The sequence below is a fragment of the Ranitomeya variabilis genome, chromosome 3 (genome assembly GCF_051348905.1).
Source record: "Ranitomeya variabilis isolate aRanVar5 chromosome 3, aRanVar5.hap1, whole genome shotgun sequence".
NCBI lineage: Eukaryota > Metazoa > Chordata > Amphibia > Anura > Dendrobatidae > Ranitomeya > Ranitomeya variabilis.
In genome coordinates, this window is record NC_135234.1 from 1349577 (window position 1) to 1376689 (window position 27113).

The following is a 27113-nucleotide window of genomic DNA, read 5'->3' on the forward strand; positions in this document are numbered from 1 at the left end:
ATAAAAGGTCACCAACATCATATTAGAACCCAAATAGGGTATATTCAGTCCAGAAAAAATGGGACCAAAAGCAGGAACATATTGGACCACTGCCTTAAATCGATCAAAAACCAAAAGAGAGAAAAAGCAGCATAGAGTCCGGATAGATATATGTAACAAACTTTATTAATAATTATTCCAAGCTTAAAATTGACAGAGGGAAATGCTCCCCGTGCTGTACTCAGCACGCACCTACAAGAACAGGGGATAGGTGCCTATAGTATACATATATCCACATTTTAACCGAAACTGGTATCACAAAAAATCAAAGTGACTGTGCATTAAATAGGATTCAAGAAACCTGCATTGGACACAGAGGCCCATAAAATTGTCTGACAAGCACATTTCACACTGAGTATAAAGTACTATACATACCAGGTAATGTGGAGAAAAATCACGGCGTGGACTGGCACCTCACCCCTGTATCCCCCGACGCGCGTTTCGGCTATCGCCTTTCTCAAGGGGTGCATAAGTATAGCGCTGGGTTCAATAAATAGTAAAAGACAGTACACTCTGGTGGATGTGTAATCAGTGGGCTAGCCAATCACCACATAGCACCCAATCACCCTGCACCTAGTACACCTGAACGCCGCTCATCATGGAACACATGGGGCCCCATGCGTCACATAAGAGACAGCGCCATGTGATCAGGAACAGGGGGAGTGAATAGCCACATGATCCTAGTGCGTCCGCATAGCGCTGATCGCGCCAAACGGGCATATGGTAGTAAACAGCTATCTAGCACTACGGCCACATTCACAGATCCTGACATGCGTGAAGAGGATACCAACTACGGATGGCTGTGTGGACATAGTGCGCCCGCGCATATCTGCAATTATAGAGCCGCAGTAAAAAACCTCACTTGGTGCCGTGGCCATATTGCCAAGGTCAGACATGCGCAGACCGTCCTTGTGATCGTATTTTTAAATAGCCATATCCATAGGGGCCATGGCAGACATATAAAGAATATGGGTATGGTACGAGAAATGAGAATACGGATAGATAGCCCTATTAATTATACCAATGGTACAGGGCGGTCAGATTGTGAGGAATTAATACATCACATCTGGCGGTATGCGCTCCAGCGTGACACGCAGTGAGTCACGGACATGCGCAATCAGGACCCAGAACGTCACTTCCAGTTTCCCAGATATCTCTACCATCTAGAAGATAGCGAATGCGCAGTCAGGACCCAGAACGTCACTTCCAGTCTCCCGGATATCTCTACCATCTAGAAGATAGCGAATGCGCAGTCAGGACCCAGAACGTAACTTCCAGTTTCCCAGATATCTCTACCATCTATAAGATAGCGCATGTGCAGTCAGGACCCAGAACGTCACTTCCAGTTTCCCAGATATCTCTACCATCTAGAAGATAGCGCATGTGCAGTCAGGACCCAGAACGTCACTTCCAGTTTCCCAGATATCTCTACCATCTAGAAGATAGCGCATGTGCAGTCAGGACCCAGAACGTCACTTCCAGTTTCCCAGATATCTCTACCATCTATAAGATAGCGAATGCGCAGTCAGGACCCAGAACGTAACTTCCAGTCTCCCAGATATCTCTACCATCTAGAAGATAGCGAATGTGCAGTCAGGACCCAGAACGTAACTTTCAGTCTCCCAGATATCTCTACCATCTAGAAGATAGCGAATGTGCAGTCAGGACCCAGAACGTCACTTCCAGTCTCCCAGATATCTCTACCATCTAGAAGATAGCGAATGCGCAGTCAGGACCCAGAACGTCACTTCCAGTCTCCCAGATATCTCTACCGTCTAGAAGATAGCGAATGTGCAGTCAGGACCCAGAACGTAACTTTCAGTCTCCTAGATATCTCTACCATCTAGAAGATAGCGAATGCGCAGTCAGGACCCAGAACGTCACTTCCAGTCTCCCAGATATCTCTACCATCTAGAAGATAGCGAATGCGCAATCAGGACCCAGAACGTAACTTCCAGTCTCCCAGATATCTTTACCATCTATAAGATAGCGAATGCGCAGTCAGGACCTAGAACGTCACTTCCAGTCTCCCAGATATCTCTACCATCTAGAAGATAGCGAATGTGCAGTCAGGACCCAGAACGTAACTTTCAGTCTCCCAGATATCTCTACCATCTATAAGATAGCGAATGCGCAGTCAGGACCCAGAACGTAACTTCCAGTCTCCCAGATATCTCTACCATCTATAAGATAGCGAATGCGCAGTCAGGACCCAGAACGTAACTTCCAGTCTCCCAGATATCTCTACCATCTATAAGATAGCGAATGCGCAGTCAGGATCCAGAACGTCACTTCCAGTCTCCTAGATATCTCCACCATCTAGAAGATAGCGCATGTGCAGTCAGGACCCAGAACGTAACTTCCAGTCTCCCAGATATCTCTACCATCTATAAGATAGCGAATGCGCAGTCAGGACCCAGAACGTCACTTCCAGTCTCCCAGATATCTCTACCATCTAGAAGATAGCGCATGTGCAGTCAGGACCCAGAACGTAACTTCCAGTCTCCCAGATATCGCTACCATTTAGAAGATAGCGAATGCGCAATCAGGACCCAGAACGTAACTTCCAGTCTCCCGGATAACTCTACCATCTATAAGATAGCGAATGCGCAGTCAGGACCTAGAACGTCATTTCCAGTCTCCCAGATATCTCTACCATCTAGAAGATAGCGAATGTGCAGTCAGGACCCAGAACGTAACTTCCAGTCTCCCAGATATCTCTACCATCTATAAGATAGCGAATGCGCAGTCAGGACCCAGAACGTCACTTCCAGTCTCCCAGATATCTCTACCATCTAGAAGATAGCGCATGTGCAGTCAGGACCCAGAACGTAACTTCCAGTCTCCCAGATATCTCTACCATTTAGAAGATAGCGAATGCGCAATCAGGACCCAGAACGTAACTTCCAGTCTCCCGGATAACTCTACCATCTATAAGATAGCGAATGCGCAGTCAGGACCTAGAACGTCATTTCCAGTCTCCCAGATATCTCTACCATCTAGAAGATAGCGAATGCGCAATCAGGACCCAGAACGTCACTTCCAGTCTCCCAGATATCTCTACCATCTATAAGATAGCGAATGCGCAGTCAGGACCCAGAACGTCACTTCCAGTCTCCCAGATATCTCTACCATCTAGAAGATAGCGCATGTGCAGTCAGGACCCAGAACGTAACTTCCAGTCTCCCAGATATCTCTACCATTTAGAAGATAGCGAATGCGCAATCAGGACCCAGAACGTCACTTCCAGTTTCCCAGATATCTCTACCATCTAGAAGATAGCGAAAGCGCAGTCAGGACCCAGAACGTAACTTCCAGTCTCCCGGATAACTCTACCATCTATAAGATAGCGAATGCGCAGTCAGGACCCAGAACGTCACTTCCAGTCTCCCAGATATCTCTACCATCTATAAGATAGCGAATGCGCAGTCAGGACCCAGAACGTCACTTCCAGTCTCCCAGATATCTCTACCATCTAGAAGATAGCGAATGCGCAATCAGGACCCAGAACGTCACTTCCAGTTTCCCAGATATCTCTACCGTCTAGAAGATAGCGAATGTGCAGTCAGGACCCAGAACGTAACTTCCAGTCTCCCAGATATCTCTACCATCTAGAAGATAGCGAATGCGCAGTCAGGACCCAGAACGTCACTTCCAGTCTCCCGGATAACTCTACCATCTAGAAGATAGCGCATGTGCAGTTAGGACCTAGAACGTCATTTCCAGTCTCCCGGATAACTCTACCATCTAAAAGATAGCGAATGTGCAGTCAGGACCCAGAACGTAACTTTCAGTCTCCCGGATAACTCTACCATCTAGAAGATAGCGCATGTGCAGTCAGGACCCAGAACGTCACTTCCAGTCTCCTAGATATCTCTACCATCTAGAAGATAGCGCATGTGCAGTCAGGACCCAGAACGTCACTTCCAGTCTCCCAGATATCTCTACCATCTAGAAGATAGCGCATGTGCAGTCAGGACCCAGAACGTAACTTCCAGTCTCCCAGATATCTCTACCATTTAGAAGATAGCGAATGCGCAATCAGGACCCAGAACGTAACTTCCAGTCTCCCGGATAACTCTACCATCTATAAGATAGCGAATGCGCAGTCAGGACCTAGAACGTCATTTCCAGTCTCCCAGATATCTCTACCATCTAGAAGATAGCGAATGTGCAGTCAGGACCCAGAACGTAACTTTCAGTCTCCCACATATCTCTACCATCTAGAAGATAGCGAATGCGCAGTCAGGACCCAGAACGTCACTTCCAGTCTCCCAGATATCTCTACCATCTATAAGATAGCGAATGCGCAGTCAGGACCCAGAACGTCACTTCCAGTCTCCTAGATATCTCTACCATCTAGAAGATAGCGCATGTGCAGTCAGGACCCAGAACGTAACTTCCAGTCTCCCAGATATCTCTACCATTTAGAAGATAGCGAATGCGCAATCAGGACCCAGAACGTCACTTCCAGTTTCCCAGATATCTCTACCGTCTAGAAGATAGCAAATGCGCAGTCAGGACCCAGAACGTAACTTCCAGTCTCCCAGATATCTCTACCATCTATAAGATAGCGAATGCGCAATCAGGACCCAGAACGTCACTTCCAGTTTCCCAGATATCTCTACCATTTAGAAGATAGCGAATGCGCAATCAGGACCCAGAACGTAACTTCCAGTCTCCCGGATAACTCTACCATCTATAAGATAGCGAATGCGCAGTCAGGACCTAGAACGTCATTTCCAGTCTCCCAGATATCTCTACCATCTAGAAGATAGCGAATGCGCAGTCAGGACCCAGAACGTCACTTCCAGTCTCCTAGATATCTCTACCATCTATAAGATAGCGAATGCGCAGTCAGGACCCAGAACGTCACTTCCAGTCTCCCAGATATCTCTACCATCTAGAAGATAGCGCATGTGCAGTCAGGACCTAGAACGTCATTTCCAGTCTCCCGGATAACGCTACCATCTAGAAGATAGCGAATGCGCAGTCAGGACCCAGAACGTAACTTCCAGTCTCCCAGATATCTCTACCATTTAGAAGATAGCGAATGCGCAATCAGGACCCAGAACGTAACTTCCAGTCTCCCGGATAACTCTACCATCTATAAGATAGCGAATGCGCAGTCAGGACCTAGAACGTCATTTCCAGTCTCCCAGATATCTCTACCATCTAGAAGATAGCGAATGTGCAGTCAGGACCCAGAACGTAACTTTCAGTCTCCCAGATATCTCTACCATCTAGAAGATAGCGAATGCGCAGTCAGGACCCAGAACGTCACTTCCAGTCTCCCAGATATCTCTACCATCTATAAGATAGCGAATGCGCAGTCAGGACCCAGAACGTCACTTCCAGTCTCCCAGATATCTCTACCATCTAGAAGATAGCGCATGTGCAGTCAGGACCCAGAACGTAACTTCCAGTCTCCCAGATATCTCTACCATTTAGAAGATAGCGAATGCGCAATCAGGACCCAGAACGTCACTTCCAGTCTCCCGGATAACTCTACCATCTATAAGATAGCGAATGCGCAGTCAGGACCTAGAACGTCATTTCCAGTCTCCCAGATATCTCTACCATCTAGAAGATAGCGAATGTGCAGTCAGGACCCAGAACGTAACTTTCAGTCTCCCAGATATCTCTACCATCTAGAAGATAGCGAATGCGCAGTCAGGACCCAGAACGTCACTTCCAGTCTCCCAGATATCTCTACCATCTATAAGATAGCGAATGCGCAGTCAGGACCCAGAACGTCACTTCCAGTCTCCCAGATATCTCTACCATTTAGAAGATAGCGAATGCGCAATCAGGACCCAGAACGTCACTTCCAGTCTCCCAGATATCTCTACCATCTATAAGATAGCGAATGCGCAGTCAGGACCCAGAACGTCACTTCCAGTCTCCCAGATATCTCTACCATCTATAAGATAGCGAATGCGCAGTCAGGACCCAGAACGTCACTTCCAGTCTCCCAGATATCTCTACCATCTAGAAGATAGCGCATGTGCAGTCAGGACCCAGAACGTAACTTCCAGTCTCCCAGATATCTCTACCATTTAGAAGATAGCGAATGCGCAATCAGGACCCAGAACGTAACTTCCAGTCTCCCGGATAACTCTACCATCTATAAGATAGCGAATGCGCAGTCAGGACCTAGAACGTCACTTCCAGTCTCCCAGATATCTCTACCATCTAGAAGATAGCGAATGCGCAATCAGGACCCAGAACGTCACTTCCAGTCTCCCAGATATCTCTACCATCTATAAGATAGCGAATGCGCAGTCAGGACCCAGAACGTCACTTCCAGTCTCCCAGATATCTCTACCATCTAGAAGATAGCGCATGTGCAGTCAGGACCCAGAACGTAACTTCCAGTCTCCCAGATATCTCTACCATTTAGAAGATAGCGAATGCGCAATCAGGACCCAGAACGTCACTTCCAGTTTCCCAGATATCTCTACCATCTATAAGATAGCGAATGTGCAGTCAGGACCCAGAACGTCATTTCCAGTCTCCCGGATAACTCTACCATCTAGAAGATAGCGAATGTGCAGTCAGGACCCAGAACGTCACTTCCAGTCTCCCGGATAACTCTACCATCTAGAAGATAGCGCATGTGCAGTCAGGACCCAGAACGTAACTTTCAGTCTCCCAGATATCTCTACCATCTAGAAGATAGCGAAAGCGCAGTCAGGACCCAGAACGTAACTTCCAGTCTCCCGGATAACTCTACCATCTATAAGATAGCGAATGCGCAGTCAGGACCCAGAACGTCACTTCCAGTCTCCCAGATATCTCTACCATCTATAAGATAGCGAATGCGCAGTCAGGACCCAGAACGTCACTTCCAGTCTCCCAGATATCTCTACCATCTAGAAGATAGCGAATGCGCAATCAGGACCCAGAACGTCACTTCCAGTTTCCCAGATATCTCTACCGTCTAGAAGATAGCGAATGTGCAGTCAGGACCCAGAACGTAACTTCCAGTCTCCCAGATATCTCTACCATCTAGAAGATAGCGAATGCGCAGTCAGGACCCAGAACGTCACTTCCAGTCTCCCGGATAACTCTACCATCTAGAAGATAGCGCATGTGCAGTTAGGACCTAGAACGTCATTTCCAGTCTCCCGGATAACTCTACCATCTATAAGATAGCGAATGCGCAGTCAGGACCTAGAACGTCATTTCCAGTCTCCCAGATATCTCTACCATCTATAAGATAGCGAATGCGCAGTCAGGACCCAGAACGTCACTTCCAGTCTCCCAGATATCTCTACCATCTAGAAGATAGCGAATGCGCAATCAGGACCCAGAACGTCACTTCCAGTTTCCCAGATATCTCTACCGTCTAGAAGATAGCGAATGTGCAGTCAGGACCCAGAACGTCACTTCCAGTTTCCCAGATATCTCTACCATCTATAAGATAGCGCATGTGCAGTCAGGACCCAGAACGTAACTTTCAGTCTCCCGGATAACTCTACCATCTAGAAGATAGCGCATGTGCAGTCAGGACCCAGAACGTCACTTCCAGTCTCCTAGATATCTCTACCATCTAGAAGATAGCACATGTGCAGTCAGGACCCAGAACGTCACTTCCAGTCTCCCAGATATCTCTACCATCTATAAGATAGCGAATGCGCAGTCAGGACCCAGAACGTCACTTCTAGTCTCCCAGATATCTCTACCATCTAGAAGATAGCGCATGTGCAGTCAGGACCCAGAACGTAACTTCCAGTCTCCCAGATATCTCTACCATTTAGAAGATAGCGAATGCGCAATCAGGACCCAGAACGTAACTTCCAGTCTCCCGGATAACTCTACCATCTATAAGATAGCGAATGCGCAGTCAGGACCTAGAACGTCATTTCCAGTCTCCCAGATATCTCTACCATCTAGAAGATAGCGAATGTGCAGTCAGGACCCAGAACGTAACTTTCAGTCTCCCAGATATCTCTACCATCTAGAAGATAGCGAATGCGCAGTCAGGACCCAGAACGTCACTTCCAGTCTCCCAGATATCTCTACCATCTATAAGATAGCGAATGCGCAGTCAGGACCCAGAACGTCACTTCCAGTCTCCTAGATATCTCTACCATCTAGAAGATAGCGCATGTGCAGTCAGGACCCAGAACGTAACTTCCAGTCTCCCAGATATCTCTACCATTTAGAAGATAGCGAATGCGCAATCAGGACCCAGAACGTCACTTCCAGTTTCCCAGATATCTCTACCGTCTAGAAGATAGCAAATGCGCAGTCAGGACCCAGAACGTAACTTCCAGTCTCCCAGATATCTCTACCATCTATAAGATAGCGAATGCGCAGTCAGGACCCAGAACGTCACTTCCAGTCTCCCAGATATCTCTACCATCTATAAGATAGCGAATGCGCAGTCAGGACCCAGAACGTCACTTCCAGTCTCCCAGATATCTCTACCATCTATAAGATAGCGAATGCGCAGTCAGGACCTAGAACGTCATTTCCAGTCTCCCAGATATCTCTACCATCTAGAAGATAGCGAATGTGCAGTCAGGACCCAGAACGTAACTTTCAGTCTCCCAGATATCTCTACCATCTAGAAGATAGCGAATGCGCAGTCAGGACCCAGAACGTCACTTCCAGTCTCCCAGATATCTCTACCATCTATAAGATAGCGAATGCGCAGTCAGGACCCAGAACGTCACTTCCAGTCTCCTAGATATCTCTACCATCTAGAAGATAGCGCATGTGCAGTCAGGACCCAGAACGTAACTTCCAGTCTCCCAGATATCTCTACCATTTAGAAGATAGCGAATGCGCAATCAGGACCCAGAACGTAACTTCCAGTCTCCCGGATAACTCTACCATCTATAAGATAGCGAATGCGCAGTCAGGACCTAGAACGTCATTTCCAGTCTCCCAGATATCTCTACCATCTAGAAGATAGCGAATGCGCAGTCAGGACCCAGAACGTCACTTCCAGTCTCCTAGATATCTCTACCATCTATAAGATAGCGAATGCGCAGTCAGGACCCAGAACGTCACTTCCAGTCTCCCAGATATCTCTACCATCTAGAAGATAGCGCATGTGCAGTCAGGACCTAGAACGTCATTTCCAGTCTCCCGGATAACGCTACCATCTAGAAGATAGCGAATGCGCAGTCAGGACCCAGAACGTAACTTCCAGTCTCCCAGATATCTCTACCATTTAGAAGATAGCGAATGCGCAATCAGGACCCAGAACGTAACTTCCAGTCTCCCGGATAACTCTACCATCTATAAGATAGCGAATGCGCAGTCAGGACCTAGAACGTCATTTCCAGTCTCCCAGATATCTCTACCATCTAGAAGATAGCGAATGTGCAGTCAGGACCCAGAACGTAACTTTCAGTCTCCCAGATATCTCTACCATCTAGAAGATAGCGAATGCGCAGTCAGGACCCAGAACGTCACTTCCAGTCTCCCAGATATCTCTACCATCTATAAGATAGCGAATGCGCAGTCAGGACCCAGAACGTCACTTCCAGTCTCCTAGATATCTCTACCATCTATAAGATAGCGAATGCGCAGTCAGGACCCAGAACGTCACTTCCAGTCTCCTAGATATCTCTACCATCTATAAGATAGCGAATGCGCAGTCAGGACCCAGAACGTCACTTCCAGTCTCCCAGATATCTCTACCATCTAGAAGATAGCGCATGTGCAGTCAGGACCCAGAACGTAACTTCCAGTCTCCCAGATATCTCTACCATTTAGAAGATAGCGAATGCGCAATCAGGACCCAGAACGTCACTTCCAGTCTCCCAGATATCTCTACCATCTAGAAGATAGCGCATGTGCAGTCAGGACCCAGAACGTAACTTCCAGTCTCCCAGATATCTCTACCATTTAGAAGATAGCGAATGCGCAATCAGGACCCAGAACGTCACTTCCAGTCTCCCAGATATCTCTACCATCTAGAAGATAGCGCATGTGCAGTCAGGACCCAGAACGTCACTTCCAGTTTCCCAGATATCTCTACCATCTAGAAGATAGCGAATGCGCAATCAGGACCCAGAACGTCACTTCCAGTTTCCCAGATATCTCTACCGTCTAGAAGATAGCGAATGTGCAGTCAGGACCCAGAACGTAACTTCCAGTCTCCCAGATATCTCTACCGTCTAGAAGATAGCGAATGTGCAGTCAGGACCCAGAACGTAACTTCCAGTCTCCCAGATATCTCTACCATCTAGAAGATAGCGCATGTGCAGTTAGGACCTAGAACGTCATTTCCAGTCTCCCGGATAACTCTACCATCTAGAAGATAGCGAATGTGCAGTCAGGACCCAGAACGTAACTTTCAGTCTCCCGGATAACTCTACCATCTAGAAGATAGCGCATGTGCAGTCAGGACCCAGAACGTCACTTCCAGTCTCCCGGATAACTCTACCATCTATAAGATAGCGCATGTGCAGTCAGGACCCAGAACGTCACTTCCAGTCTCCCGGATATCTCTACCATCTATAAGATAGCGCATGTGCAGTTAGGACCTAGAACGTCACTTCCAGTCTCCCAGATATCTCTACCATCTAGAAGATAGCGCATGTGCAGTTAGGACCTAGAACGTCACTTCCAGTCTCCCAGATATCTCTACCATCTAGAAGATAGCGCATGTGCAGTCAGGACCTAGAACGTCATTTCCAGTCTCCCGGATAACTCTACCATCTAGAAGATAGCGAATGCGCAGTCAGGACCCAGAACGTCACTTCCAGTCTCCCAGATATCTCTACCATCTAGAAGATAGCGCATGTGCAGTCAGGACCTAGAACGTCATTTCCAGTCTCCCGGATAACTCTACCATCTAGAAGATAGCGAATGCGCAGTCAGGACCCAGAACGTCACTTCCAGTCTCCCAGATATCTCTACCATCTATAAGATAGCGAATGCGCAGTCAGGACCCAGAACGTCACTTCCAGTCTCCCAGATATCTCTACCATCTAGAAGATAGCGAATGCGCAGTCAGGACCCAGAACGTCACTTCCAGTCTCCTAGATATCTCTACCATCTATAAGATAGCGAATGCGCAGTCAGGACCCAGAACGTCATTTCCAGTCTCCCGGATAACTCTACCATCTAGAAGATAGCGCATGTGCAGTCAGGACCCAGAACGTCACTTCCAGTCTCCCAGATACAGTTATATGAAAAAGTATGGGCACCCCTATTAATCTTAAGCTTAATGTTTTATAAAAATAGTTTTTTTTGCAACAGCTATTTCAGTTTCATATATCTAAACTGTTGGACACAGTAATGTTTCTGCCTTGAAATGAGGTTTATTGTACTAACAGAAAATGTGCAATCTGCATTCAAACAAAATTTGACAGGTGCATAAGTATGGGCACCCTTATCATTTTCTTGTTTTAAATACTCCTACCTACTTTTTACTGACTTACTAAAGCACTTTTGTTTTGGGGTTTGTAACCTCATTGAGCTTTGAACTTCATAGCCAGGTGTATGCAATCATGAGAAAAGCTACTTAAAGTGGCCACTTGCAAGTTGTTCTCCTGTTTGAATCTCCTCTGAAGAGTGGCATCATGGGCTCCTCAAAACAACTGTCAAATGATCTGAAAACAAAGATTATTCAACATAGTTGTTCAGGGGAAGGATACAAAAAGCTGTCTCAGAGGTTTAACCTGTCAATTTCCACTGTGAGGAACAGAGTTAGGAAATGGAAGAACACAGGTACAGTTCTTGTTAAGGCCAGAAGTGGCAGGCCAAGAAAAACATCAGAAAGGCAGAGAAGAAGAATGGTGAGATCAGTCAAGGACAATCCTCAGACCACCTCCAGAGAGCTGCAGCATCAACTTGCTGCAGATGGTGTCACTGTGCCTCGGTCAACTATACAACGCACTTTGCACAAGGAGAAGCTGTATGGGAGAGTGATGCGAAAGAAGCCGTTTCTGCAAGCAAGCCACAAACAGAGTCGGCTGAGGTATGCAAAAGCACATTTGGAGAAGCCAATTTCTTTTTGGAAGAAGGTCCTGTGGACTCATGAAACCAAGATTGAGTTGTTTGGTCATACAAAAAGGCGTTATGCATGGCGGCAAAAAAACACAGCATTCCAAGAAAAACACTTGCTACCCACAGTAAAGTTTGGTGGAGGTTCCATCATGCTTTGGGGCTGTGTGGCCAATGCCGGCATCGGGAATCTTGTTAAAGGGCCACTGTCACCCCCCTCCAGCCGTTATAAACTAAAAGACATCCACAGAACACCAGGATGGATCTGCTGCACAGCAAATAGCTGTAGGACCTGCGATGACGTCACTGCCATGTGATTGCCCTAATCACATGGCAGTGACATCATCGCAGGTCCTACAGCTATTTGCTGTGCAGCAGATCCATCCTGGTGTTCTGTGGATGTCTTTTGTTCTCTGGTATCAGCCATTACATCAGATGGCAAGAGCTTACTGCGTCTGCGCAGGACACCAGTACACAGCGCAGGCGCCGGATTTGAAACGATAACAGCGCTGAGGGGGCGGCGCCGAAAGCGCAGGAAGATGTGAGTGACGGCAGAGGAGCTGGCTAAGCTGGGGAGTGAGGAGCCGCCTACCTGGCTAGAGACAGGAATTGTGGCTAAGTATAAAAACGTTTTATTTGGGGTATGCTTGAACCTAAAACTAAAAGAGCCACCTTGTTAGAATGCAGCATTACTGCTGCACAAGGTGGCTCTCTTAGTTTATAACGGCTGGAGGGGTGACAGTGGCCCTTTAAAGTTGAGGGACGCATGGATTCCTCTCAGTATCAGCAGATTCTTGACAATAATGTTCATGAATCAGTGACAAAGTTGAAGTTACGCAGGGGATGGATCTTTCAGCAAGACAATGATGCAAAACACTGCTCCAAATCTACTCAGGCATTCATGCAGAGGAACAATTACACTGTTCTGGAATGGCCATCCCAGTCCCCAGACCTGAATATCATTGAACATCTGTGGGATCATTTGAAGAGGGCTGTCCATGCTCGGTGACCATCACACTTAACTGAGCTGGAATTGTTTTGTAAAGAGGAATGGCCAAAAATACCTTCATCCAGGAACTCATTAAAAGCTGCAGGAAGTGACTAGAGGCTGTTATTTTTGCAAAAGGAGGATCTACTAAATATTAATGTCACTTTTCTGGTGAGGTGCCCATACTTATGCACCTGACAAATTTTGTTTGAATGCAGATTGCACATTTTCTGTTAGTACAATAAACCTAATTTCAAGGCAGAAACATTACTGTGTCCAACAGTTATTAGATATATGAAACTGAAATAGCTGTTGCCAAAAACACAATTTTTCTAAAACATTAAGCTTAAGATTAATAGGGGTGCCCAAACTTTTTCATATGTAAAAAATAACTCCGGCACACTTTAAGTAATGAATTTCAAGATTTCACAGTTTATTTTCCATTGTGGTAAGAAAAGGGGTTTCAAAAAAATGCATATATCTTCAGTACACTTGATTTGGACACATACAATTCTTTTCTCAACGTTTCGGCTTAAAACGCCTTTTTCAAGAGATTAAATGTCCTTTTATAGGTATGAAGAGCGTGGCACGGAAACCCACTTAAGTGGCAATGTCTCATATAGATACGGTGTCCGTAATGGAGGACCGGGGAGCTGTAATGGAGGACCTTTCAAACGGTCTCAGCTCCCCGGTCCTCCATTACGGACACCGTATCTATATGAGACATTGCCACTTAAGTGGGTTTCCGTGCCACGCTCTTCATACCTATAAAAGGACATTTAATCTCTTGAAAAAGGCGTTTTAAGCCGAAACGTTGAGAAAAGAATTGTATGTGTCCAAATCAAGTGTACTGAAGATATATGCATTTTTTTGAAACCCCTTTTCTTACCACAATGGAAAATAAACTGTGAAATCTTGAAATTCATTACTTAAAGTGTGCCGGAGTTATTTTTTACATATTTCTATTTTTCTCCTGAGCACCTTGACTCATTATAGTGAGCACCTTCCGCATCGTGATATTCAAACTTTTTCATATAACTGTATCTCTACCGTCTAGAAGATAGCGCATGTGCAGTCAGGACCCAGAACGTCACTTCCAGTCTCCCGGATACTTCTACCATCTAGAAAATTGCGCATGCACTGTCAGGGCCCAGAACGTCACTTCCATTCTCCTGGATACCTCTACCGTCAGGAAAATAGAAGTGGAGAAACGGGGGTCAGTGGGTGGTTTCGTGCGCTGGCCCAACTGTCTTTAGCAAGACTGCATGGACTAGGGCTCATATCACTGAACGCCCGCTCTCTCTCCCCGTGGGCAGGACACTACTCAGACAACACATGGTGAGGGGAAAACAGTGTGGCAATAATTTATTGAACCACGAACACACAATAGCAAACAGAACCGTCCCAGCAAATACCCAAGATGGTGCAAATTACAGAGTCTCACCCTTCCGCTGACTCGCCGGGATTAGAAATGCTTCCAGTGTCGCATATCCCCACCAGTGGCTCCCCACTTTTGGCAGGCCCCCACAGTGAGGCGGTAACAACAAGCTTAGGAAGCTAACCGAGAGCAGTGAGGTATGTGGCCAGGTGAACCGATTGTCCCAACCTGGATTCTTTAAGAGGTCTCTGAGGTTTCAGTGATGGTCAGTGAAGCAGTCCTATGTTCTTTCAGCTGGGTCCAACGTACCCTCAGCTGAGATCCTGAAGAGACACACTGAGCAGAAGAAAAAGTCTCTATATATAGTGGCATGTAACCTATTTTCAGATCTAACAAGTGTCCTTAAGTCTAGAATCACAGATAAGGGGAACAATGGTGAGTAGATTAAACAGCATTACTTGAAGATTTAAACTATTTGCATAGATTTTCCCTCTCTGCTTTCGAAGTCAACAAACTGGCTCCGTAACACAATGCATAGTTAGCATATTAACAGACCCCACTATCTACAAGGACAAGAGCACACTATGTTATATCACATATCAGCTTACAAGTCAATATTCCTGGCTCACACAAACATAAGTCTGTTTTCTTGACCCACCAGAAATCAACTTACATCCAAAAGCCAACATACAGATAAAAAAAAAAATCAATAATTAAGATATAATCTTGTTTCTTCACATTGCTCCCCCATCTTCATTAGCCAGAAGTGATAGGCTTCCGGTCATCCTTCTCGGCTTGTCATCCTTCTCGGCTTGTCAGGACAGTTCATCGGCATTTCCATGATCTTTGCCCTTTTTATGGGAGACAGAAAAATTATAGGACTGAAAGGCCAGACTCCATCTGAATAAATGTCTGTTGTCCCCAGCAGTCCGATTTAACCAACTTAAAGGATTATGGTCAGTTATGACCGTGAATTCCTTGCCGTAGAGGTAGGGCTGCAATTTCTTTAAGGCCCAGACTATGGCCAAACATTCTTTTTCTATTGTGGAGTATGCTTTCTCCTGGTCCAACAGCTTCCGGGAACCGTAAGCTACCGGGTGTTTCTGACCATCGTCCCCCACTTGACTGAGTACAGCTCCCAATCCAGTCTCTGATGCGTCTGTTTGAACAATGAACCGATGGTGGAAGTCAGGAGCAGTCAGGACTGGGCCTTGGACTAGCTGGGTTTTCAACTGGAGGAATGCGGACCCGGACTCTGGGGTCCAGATGACATTGCGGGCATATCGTTTGGTGGTAAGGTCAGTGAGGGGCTTTGCTACTGTACTGTAATTGGGGATAAACTTTCGATAATAGTTTGCGGTCCCTAGAAAGGGACCTGTTTTTGGTTGGCTGGGCAAGGCCACTGGGTAATGGCTTCTACTTTTGCAGGTTCGGAACAAATGCACCCACTTCCTACCAGATGTCCAAGGTACCTCGGCCATCCCCATCTGGCACTTGTCAGATCAGATGGTAAGCTGGGCTTCTGCTACCCTCTGCAGCACCTGTGAAACATGTTGAAGATGCTCTTCCCAGGTATCGCTGAAGATAGCGATGTCATCCAGATAGGCCTGGGCACACCACTGACATCTCGCTAGTAACTGGTCTACCATCCTTTGGAAGGTAGCTGAGGCATTCTTCATCCCAAATGGCATGCTGGTAAATTCATACAGGCTAAAAGGGGTGATGAATGCAGCTTTCTCTTGAGCCTCTTGTGAGTGGGATCTGGCAGTATCCCTTGCTCAAATCAATGGTAGATATGAACGAGATCTGCCTAATCTGTCTAGTAGTTCATCCACCCGAGGCATGGGATATGCGTCTGTAACGGTGACCTCATTGAGTTGCCTATAGTCCACACAGAAGCGAGTATTTTGTCTTTTTGGGCACCAACACTACGCTGACTGCCCATGGGCTATGGGAAGGTACTATGATCCCCATATTCAACATGTCATCCACTTCGGCCTTCATCATTGCCAACACTGGAGGTGTCACACTGTAGGCCGGTTGTCTGAGTGGAGTGGCTACCCCTGTGTTGACATGATGCTGGACCAAGGGGGTTCAACCAGACTCGTGAACAGGGAGCCATATGTTCCAAGCAGTTTTGTTAATTGTTGCTTCTGTAATGGACCAAGCCGCTCCCCCAAAGGGACATCTGTTACCCCCATTCCTCTTTTGGATTCCACCAATAAGTCCGGGATCTGGTCTAGATCAGTGTCATCTAAAGGGGGACAACAAACTGCTAGGTTGGTAACTTCCCTTTCCTCAGAAGCTTTTAGCCTGTTAACATGATAGGTCCGTTAACGTATACCTGCTCGATCCAAAGCCATGGTGTAGTCAGTCTCCCTGCATTTCCTGGTGATGGTGAACGGACCCGCCCACTTGGCTTGCAGCTTGTTTTTGCATACTGGTACTAGTAGTAGAACCTTCTGTCCACAGGTAAATTCTCGCAATCTGGCAATACGGTTGTAACACAGTCGTTGTCTTTTCTGAGCTACTGCTAAATTCCCATAGCTAAAGCCATGAGGTACCTCATGTTCTCTCTAAACTTTTGGACATACTCTAGAATGGGAACCTTTTCTGTGGGAAAAGTGTCCTCCCAACTCTCTCTTATTAGCTCTAACGTCCCTCGTACTTTTCCGCCATACAGCAATTCAAAAGTAGAGAACACTGTAGAATCCTGTGGCACCTCCTGTAGGCGAACAGGAGCTGCTACAGGTTTTTCTACCAGTCCCATCCCTCGGACCCCACATATAGACTAATGAGTTGCTTGAGCGTTCCATTGAAATGCTCACACAACCCGTTAGTTTCAGGGTGGTAGGGAGTGGTACGCATGGGGCGGACACCATGTTTCTCCCAGAGGGTCTGAATCAGCTCTCTTTGGAACTGGGTCCCCTGGTCGGTCAATACATCATGTGGAAACCCTACTCGACTAAAAATGTCCAGTAGAGCTTGAGCCACGTGCTCTGCATCTATGGATGACAGGGCAACGGCCTCCGGATAGCGGGTGGTAAAGTCGACCAGGGTGAGGATGAACGTCTTTCAGCTGAGGATGGTGATAGCTAAATGACCAACTAGATGGATGGAAACCATCTGGAAGGGTTCACCTATCAAGGGCATGGATTGGAGCGAGGCACGTCAGGGTGCTCCCCCCATCCGTTGACAAACTGGACAAGAGGATTGGTAGTTCTGCACCTCTTGGGCGACCTTTGGCCAAAAGAAACTATGCATTAGTCGAGCCCAGGTCTCTCACCCCCATGTGCCCAGCTGCAGGAACGCCATGTGCCATGCGCAGGAGTTGGGGCCGATACTGCTGAGGCACCACGAGCTGATGGACACGGGTCCAGGTTTTCTCTGGGCATGACGGGGACTTTTCCCTATATAGCAGTCCATTCTCCCATCGATACACCTCCCCCTGATTTCTTTCCCCAGGTCGAGCGGCCGTACTGCGGGCAAATTATAGGATGGGGTCCGTGAGTTAGGCTTCCGTAAACTCCTTGCAGTCTGTCTCCCCCCAGTCAATGTCCCGCCAGTCAAGGGCAACAGTCTGGTCCAGTGTACTCACCGCCGTCGGCTCTGAGGAGGTTGATGGCGGCTTGGAGTGTCGGTTATTCTCGGGATGGGTGGCACAAAGATCCACATGAGGGTGTTTCTTTGCTTGGCTTCGGGTGAAGACAGTAACAGGTCATTTCCCGAAATAACAGGTGTGGGGAGGCCATCTATGAGTCCCACTTCGACCTCTCCCTGGTCAGTATCCCAGTCCAGCAGCACACGGGCAAGAGGGATGTCCAAGCGCTGACCTCCAGCCAGGGAGATGGTCACTTGGCGACCTGGTAAATAGTGTTCAGGTGGGACAATATCTGGGCTGACTAGGGTGATGGAGGACCTAGTGTCCCGAAGTCCCTGGGCCTGGATATCACCGACCTTGACCGGCTGGGACCATCTTCTCCATAAGTTGCTCAAGCACGATCACGTCTCAAAGGGCAGCAGCAGAGTGGGCAGACCTACCGTCGAGCCAGCGGTTGCAGTGTCTCCAGAGTTTACTGCCAAATTCTACATAGGAGACCCCCTGGCGAGACAATGTCCGGAACTTGATGCGATATCTCTCAGGGGTGATGGTAAGAAGTGCCAGTAGGGTGACCTTAATACTGTAGTGCCATAGTCCTGGCAGTATTGAGGCCCAGGTGACCAGGCAGCATCCCGTGCCTGACCAGTCAAACTAGTCCACAGGTATTTGTCCCAATCAGCTATGGGCACCTGATGCATTGCAGATGTTCATCGACTTCGGTGTTGGACTCATTGAACACCGGCACGTCTCTGTAGTGGAGCTGCCTTCCTTGTAGAGGTACTGGAACTCCCAAAACTGATTCCATAACACAAGCTCTTTCATCACTTGAGGCTCCAGGTCCCAATGCAACCAACAACTCCTGGATTCGGGCTGCAGGTGACTGGATTGATTCCAGACCGGCACAGGGTCCTGGCTCTGGCAATTCCTCTGGGTCCATCTCAGCAGAGTTTTCATCATCATCCACAACGTTCTGGGCATCCCAACGAACTAATTTCTTGATCAAATCCGACCGAATGTCCGTGGTCTGGTATTCTATCCGTCGAAGCTGGCACAGTTCCTGTAGTTGTCGTTTCTTGTTATGGCTATATATCCGTTGGACATGGATATATATAGCCGTGGGGTTGGCCATGGTGGCTTCCGAAACCTACTGTGTAAGCCTCATCAATGGTCTGCTGGGTATGTCTGTATGCCTCCCTGGTTGTGAAGCCCTGGACAGTTTGTAGACACCAGTCCCCTGCAGCTCCCCTACTTCTGCCAGGCTCAGTAGTGTCCCACTGCTGCCACCAAATGTGGAGAAATGGGGCTCAGCGGGTACTCTCATCCGCTGGCCCAGCTGTCTTTAGCAAGACTGCATGGGCCAGGGCTCCAGTGTCCCTGTGGGCAGGACACTACTCAGACAACACGGGGTGAGGGTAAAACAGTGTGGCAATACTTTACTGAACCACAACACACAATAGCAAGCAGAACAGTCCCAGTAATTACCCACAAGATCGTGCAAATTACAGAGTCTTACTCTTCAGCTGACTCGCCAGGATTAGAGCCGCTTCCAGTGTCACATACCCCCATCAGTGGCTCCCCACTTTTGGCAGGCCCCCACAGTGAGGAGGAAACAACAAGCTTAGGAAGCTAACTGAGATCAGTGAGGTATATGGCCAGCTGAACCGATTGTCCCAACCTGGATTCTTTAAGATGTCTCTGAGGTTTCAGTGATGGTCAATGAAGCAGTCCTATGTTCTTTCAGCTGGGTCCAACGTACCCTCAGCTGAGATCCTGAAGAGACACACTGAGCAGAAGAAAAAGTCTCCTATTTTTAGATATAACAAGTATCCTTCAGTCTAGAATCACAGATAAGGGGAACAATGGTGATTAGATCAAGTAGCATTACTTGAAGATTTAAACTATTTGCAAAGATTTTCCCTCTGCTTTCAAAATCAACAAACTGGCTCCATAACACAATGCATAGTTAGCAAATCAGCAAACCTCACTATTCACAAGGATAAAAGCACACTATGTTATATCACATATCAGCTTACAAGTCACTATTCCAGGCTTACAAAAACAAAAGTCTGTTTTCTTGACCCACCAGAAATCAACTTACATCCAAAAGACAACATACAGATAAAAAAATCAATTCTTCTTGATTTTCTAAACATGGTTGTCTGGGTAATTAAGATATAATCTGGCTTCTTCACAATAGCACATGTGCAGTCAGGACCCAGAACGTCACTTCTGCTGTCCCAGATATCTCTTCCATCTAGAAGATAGCGCATGCGCAGTCAGGACCCAGAACATCACTTCCAGTCTTCAGGATACCTCTTCCGTCTAGAAGATAGCACATGTGCAGTCAGGACCCAGAACGTCACTTCCAGTCTCCCGCATAGCTCTACCATCTAGAAGATAGCACATGTGCAGTCAAGACCTGGAACGTCACTTCCAGTCTCCCGCATAGCTCTACCATCTAGAAGATAGCACATGCACAGTCAGGACTTGGAAATTCACTTCCGGCCTCCAGGGTACCTCTACAATCTAGAAGATAGCACATGTGCAGTCAAGACCTGGAACGTCACTTCTGCTGTCCCAGATATCTCTTCCATCTAGAAGATAGCACATGCGCAGTCATGACCCAGAACATCATGCATGCACAGCATGGTCATAAATCCAGTATCTAATGCATACTGTAATGTGGGCTGACTAGGGACAACCAGGGACAGCCGCCGAGGAGCGGGGGCACCAGGTCGCCTGCGTTTAGGGTGCCCCCTCCGCAGCCAGGCAGGAGCCAGCCTGATAGATAAATATCAGGGCAAGATGGTTTCAGCATCCAGATCAGTTTTTATGAGACATCATGATGGTCATTGTTGTGGGGGGATACAACTTGACACAAGCATCGATATCTGTACGTGTCCACTACCCCTCCTTTCTTGACTAGTTGGTATCTGTTGGTGGTCATCAATATTAGGACACCAGACCACTTCTCTGACTGTGATCTTTGCAGTCTTTACCCTTGGGGTGAGGGAATGGTAGAACCCTCTCTATTTGTTTTTCACCTCACCAGGGACAGCGGCAAGGAGCAGGGCGCCACTGGCGTGGGAATTAAGCTGCCCATCTCTGCTGACAGACAGTGATATAGCACCGGCACCTCACCAGGGACAGCGGCGAGAAGCGGGGCACTACTGGCGTGGGAATTAGGCTGCCCATCTCTGCTGACAGGCAGTGACACAGCACAGGCACCTCACCAGGGACAGCGGCAAGGAGAGGGGCGCCACTGGCGTGGGAATTAGGCTGCCCATCTCCGCTGACAGTGATACAGCATCGGCACCTCACCAGGGACAGCGGCGAGGAGCAGGGCGCCACTGGCGTGGGAATTAGGCTGCCCATCTCCGCTGACAGTGATACAGCATCGGCACGTCACCAGGGACAGCGGCGAGGAGCAGGGCGCCACTGGCGTGGGAATTAGGCTGCCCATCTCCGCTGACACTGACACAGCACAGGCACCTCACCAGGGACAGCGGCGAGGAGCGGCGCGCCACTGGCGTGGGAATTAGGCTGCCCATCTCCGCTGACAGTGACACAGCACAGGCACCTCACCAGGGACAGCGGCGAGGAGCGGGGCACCACTGGTGTGGGAATTAGGCTGCCCTCCTCCGCTGACAGGCAGTGACAGAGCACCGGCACCTCACCAGGGACAGCGGCGAGGAGTGGGGCGCCACTGGTGTGGGAATTAGGCTGCCCATCTCCGCTGACAGGCAGTGACAGAGCACCGGCACCTCACCAGGGACAGCGGCGAGGAGCGGGGCACCACTGGTGTGGGAATTAGGCTGCCCACCTCCGCTGACAGGCAGTGACACAGCACCGGCACCTCACCAGGGACAGCGGCGAGGAGCGGGGCACCACTGGTGTGGGAACTAGGCTGCCCACCTCCGCTGACAGGCAGTGACACAGCACCGGCACCTCACCAGGGACAGCGGCGAGGAGCGGGGCACCACTGGTGTGGGAACTAGGCTGCCCACCTCCGCTGACAGGCAGTGACACAGCACCGGCACCTCACCAGGGACAGCGGCGAGGAGCGGGGCACCACTGGTGTGGGAACTAGGCTGCCCACCTCCGCTGACAGGCAGTGACACAGCACCGGCACCTCACCAGGGACAGCGGCGAGGAGCGGGGCACCACTGGTGTGGGAACTAGGCTGCCCACCTCCGCTGACAGGCAGTGACACAGCACCGGCACCTCACCAGGGACAGCGGCGAGGAGCGGGGCACCACTGGTGTGGGAATTAGGCTGCCCTCCTCCGCTGACAGGCAGTGACACAGCACCGGCACCTCACCAGGGACAGCGGCGAGGAGCGGGGCACCACTGGTGTGGGAATTAGGCTGCCCTCCTCCGCTGACAGGCAGTGACACAGCACCGGCACCTCACCAGGGACAGCGGCGAGGAGCGGGGCACCACTGGTGTGGGAACTAGGCTGCCCACCTCCGCTGACAGGCAGTGACACAGCACCGGCACCTCACCAGGGACAGCGGCGAGGAGCGGGGCACCACTGGTGTGGGAACTAGGCTGCCCACCTCCGCTGACAGGCAGTGACACAGCACCGGCACCTCACCAGGGACAGCGGCGAGGAGCGGGGCACCACTGGTGTGGGAACTAGGCTGCCCACCTCCGCTGACAGGCAGTGACACAGCACCGGCACCTCACCAGGGACAGCGGCGAGGAGCGGGGCACCACTGGTGTGGGAATTAGGCTGCCCTCCTCCGCTGACAGGCAGTGACACAGCACCGGCACCTCACCAGGGACAGCGGCGAGGAGCGGGGCACCACTGGTGTGGGAACTAGGCTGCCCACCTCCGCTGACAGGCAGTGACAGAGCACCGGCACCTCACCAGGGACAGCGGCGAGGAGCGGGGCACCACTGGTGTGGGAATTAGGCTGCCCTCCTCCGCTGACAGGCAGTGACACAGCACCGGCACCTCACCAGGGACAGCGGCGAGGAGCGGGGCACCACTGGTGTGGGAACTAGGCTGCCCACCTCCGCTGACAGGCAGTGACACAGCACCGGCACCTCACTGTGTCTCTCATTTTCTATTCTTTATAGTTGTGATTGATGTTGTGTCTGGTTTGGGAACAGCCATTATCTTCATGTAGTGTTAATAAAAAGGACACAACTATAGTAAGTAAATCCAGCTCACCGAGTAACCACCGCAGGTGCAGGGAACTCCACGCTGATCAACGTAGTCACAGCAGAAAGGAAAAAAAAAGAACTTGCTCCAGCTCCATATCTGTAAAATTCAGGCTTCACACTTTATTTTGCCAATTTACAAGCAGTGGAATTCTCCAGAAGCCCGGCGGGACAAGAGCGACGCAGCGGGACAAGAGCGACGCAGCGGGACAAGAGCGACGCAGCGGGACAAGAGCGACGCAGCGGGACAAGAGCGACGCAGCGGGACAAGAGCGACGCAGCGGGACAAGAGCGACGCAGCGGGACAAGAGCGACGCAGCGGGACAAGAGCGACGCAGCGGGACAAGAGCGACGCTTCCATCACTAAAGATCTGTATCAAAGCTTTCATATGGAGCTGGGACAGGAGTTTTTTTTCCTTTCTAGTGTTAATAAAAGGCATTTTCTAGAGGTTGTTTATGTTAGCTGCACACAATGGGGGGCACATTTGCAGGGTGCACAGCGGGAGGGGATACATTTTCAGGGTGCTCACATTAGAGGGGACACATTCTCAGGTTGTACAGTGAGGGGGCACATTTTCAGGGTGCACACAGTAGAGGGGACACATTTTCAGGGTGCACACAGTAGAGGGGACACATTTTCAGGGTGCACACAGTAGAGGGGACACATTTTCAGGGTGCACACAGTAGAGGGACACATTTTCAGGGTGCACACAGTAGAGGGGACACATTTTCAGGGTGCACACAGTAGGGGGGCACATTTTCATGGTGCACAGTAGGGGGGACATTTTCAGGGTGCACAGTGGGAGGGGACAGACTTTCAGGGTGCACACAGTGGGTGGGCACATTTTCAGAGTGCACACAGTAGAGGGGACACATTTTCAGGGTGCACACAGTAGGGGGGACATTTTCAGGGTGCACAGTGGGAGGGGACAGATTTTCAGGGTGCACACAGTGGGTGGGCACATTTTCAGAGTGCACACAGTAGGGGGGACACATTTTCAGGGTGCACACGATAGGGGGGACCCGTTTCCAATAGACACATTTTCCTAGTTTTCCCCGCCCCCTTTCTAGCCTGGCCACTCCCCCGGAGTCTCCGCCGCGATGGTTTGGCCCCTCCGGGCACAAATAGAGGAGCCCTGGCAACAGCCCTCTGCGCGCTGGGATTGGCTGAGCGCTGGACCCGACGCGGTGGATTGGATGGAGAAAAAGGCGCGGTCATGTAAGACAGGCGCGTGCATGCGGGGAGAGGGCGGGCCCAGAAATCGCGCGCAGGGAGGGGGAGGGCCCGTGGACGCGCAAGGACAGCACCGTGGAAGGCAGGGAGCGCGCAAAACGGAGAAGGGGGCACCGGGGCGCCCATAGCAACGTGTGTGTGTGGTGTGCGGGGACGAGGGAGGCGAGGGGTGCGGCGGAGCGGCGCGGGCCGGCGGGCGGGCGCTGTGAGTGACAGCTTACCCGGTGCCAATCTTCGTCACACTGACAAGCGGCTGCAGCAATCGGGACCCGCAGGGGCGCCTACGTCATCGCGCTGCACGCCGCACATTAGCATGAGGCTGCCTGGCTCCATCGTCATCACGTACGGGCGGGGCCTGCAGCTAGTTATTGAGACGTCTGTCAGCTGATTGGCTGGGGCATAGTGAAGTTCCCGCCTACACGTCTTGTAGGGACGTGCGTCTGAGCATGCGCAGTGCGAGGTTACAGCTCAGGAGGATCAAGAGATATCGCAAAAACCGAACAGAAAGCTCGTATACGTGTAAAAGCTGTGTGTATACAGCAGGCACAGAGTATATATGTATACAGCAGGCACAGAGTATATATGTATACAGCAGGCACAGAGTATATATGTATACAGCAGGCACAGAGTATAGAGATATGTATACAGCAGGCACAGAGTATATATGTATACAGCAGGCACAGAGTATAGAGATAGGTATACAGCAGGCACAGAGTATATATGTATACAGCAGGCACAGAGTATAGAGATATGTATACAGCAGGCACAGAGTATATATGTATACAGCAGGCACAGAGTATATATGTATACAGCAGGCACAGAGTATATATGTATACAGCAGGCACAGAGTATAGAGATATGTATACAGCAGGCACAGAGTATAGAGATATGTATACAGCAGGCACAGAGTATATATGTATACAGCAGCACAGAGTATATATGTATACAGCAGGCACAGAGTATATATGTATACAGCAGGCACAGAGTATATATGTATACAGCAGGCACAGAGTATAGAGATATGTATACAGCAGGCACAGAGTATAGAGATATGTATACAGCAGGCACAGAGTATATATGTATACAGCAGGCACAGAGTATATATGTATACAGCAGGCACAGAGTATATATGTATACAGCAGGCACAGAGTATAGAGATATGTATACAGCAGGCACAGAGTATAGAGATATGTATACAGCAGGCACAGAGTATATATGTATACAGCAGGCACAGAGTATAGAGATATGTATACAGCAGGCACAGAGTATATATGTATACAGCAGGCACAGAGTATATATGTATACAGCAGGCACAGAGTATATATGTATACAGCAGGCACAGAGTATATATGTATACAGCAGGCACAGAGTATAGAGATATGTATACAGCAGGCACAGAGTATATATGTATACAGCAGGCACAGAGTATAGAGATAGGTATACAGCAGGCACAGAGTATATATGTATACAGCAGGCACAGAGTATAGAGATATGTATACAGCAGGCACAGAGTATATATGTATACAGCAGGCACAGAGTATATATGTATACAGCAGGCACAGAGTATATATGTATACAGCAGGCACAGAGTATAGAGATATGTATACAGCAGGCACAGAGTATAGAGATATGTATACAGCAGGCACAGAGTATATATGTATACAGCAGCACAGAGTATATATGTATACAGCAGGCACAGAGTATATATGTATACAGCAGGCACAGAGTATATATGTATACAGCAGGCACAGAGTATAGAGATATGTATACAGCAGGCACAGAGTATAGAGATATGTATACAGCAGGCACAGAGTATATATGTATACAGCAGGCACAGAGTATATATGTATACAGCAGGCACAGAGTATATATGTATACAGCAGGCACAGAGTATAGAGATATGTATACAGCAGGCACAGAGTATAGAGATATGTATACAGCAGGCACAGAGTATATATGTATACAGCAGGCACAGAGTATAGAGATATGTATACAGCAGGCACAGAGTATATATGTATACAGCAGGCACAGAGTATATATGTATACAGCAGGCACAGAGTATATATGTATACAGCAGGCACAGAGTATATATGTATACAGCAGGCACAGAGTATAGAGATATGTATACAGCAGGCACAGAGTATATATGTATACAGCAGGCACAGAGTATATATGTATACAGCAGGCACAGAGTATATATGTATACAGCAGGCACAGAGTATATATGTATACAGCAGGCACAGAGTATAGAGATATGTATACAGCAGGCACAGAGTATATATGTATACAGCAGGCACAGAGTATAGAGATAGGTATACAGCAGGCACAGAGTATATATGTATACAGCAGGCACAGAGTATAGAGATATGTATACAGCAGGCACAGAGTATATATGTATACAGCAGGCACAGAGTATATATGTATACAGCAGGCACAGAGTATATATGTATACAGCAGGCACAGAGTATAGAGATATGTATACAGCAGGCACAGAGTATAGAGATATGTATACAGCAGGCACAGAGTATATATGTATACAGCAGCACAGAGTATATATGTATACAGCAGGCACAGAGTATATATGTATACAGCAGGCACAGAGTATATATGTATACAGCAGGCACAGAGTATAGAGATATGTATACAGCAGGCACAGAGTATAGAGATATGTATACAGCAGGCACAGAGTATATATGTATACAGCAGGCACAGAGTATATATGTATACAGCA

The 27113-nt window shown here is 48.7% G+C and overlaps 1 protein-coding gene across 3 annotated transcripts in view; it reads right to left on the reverse strand.

The window, feature by feature from the left end:
- PKNOX1 (PBX/knotted 1 homeobox 1) overlaps positions 1-24722 on the reverse strand; it is a 106041-nt gene extending 81319 nt beyond the window's left edge. The window contains exons 1-2 of one of the 3 annotated variants that reach the window (XM_077293529.1): positions 24604-24673; positions 23159-23248 (exon numbers count right to left, since the gene is read on the reverse strand). The gene's annotated coding sequence lies outside the window, so the exon portion shown is untranslated. Of the gene's footprint in view, positions 1-23158; positions 23249-24603 lie in introns of all 3 variants that reach the window. The other 2 variants (XM_077293528.1, XM_077293530.1) reach the window with 2 other exon arrangements.
- Between the last annotated feature and the right edge of the window lie 2391 nt (positions 24723-27113).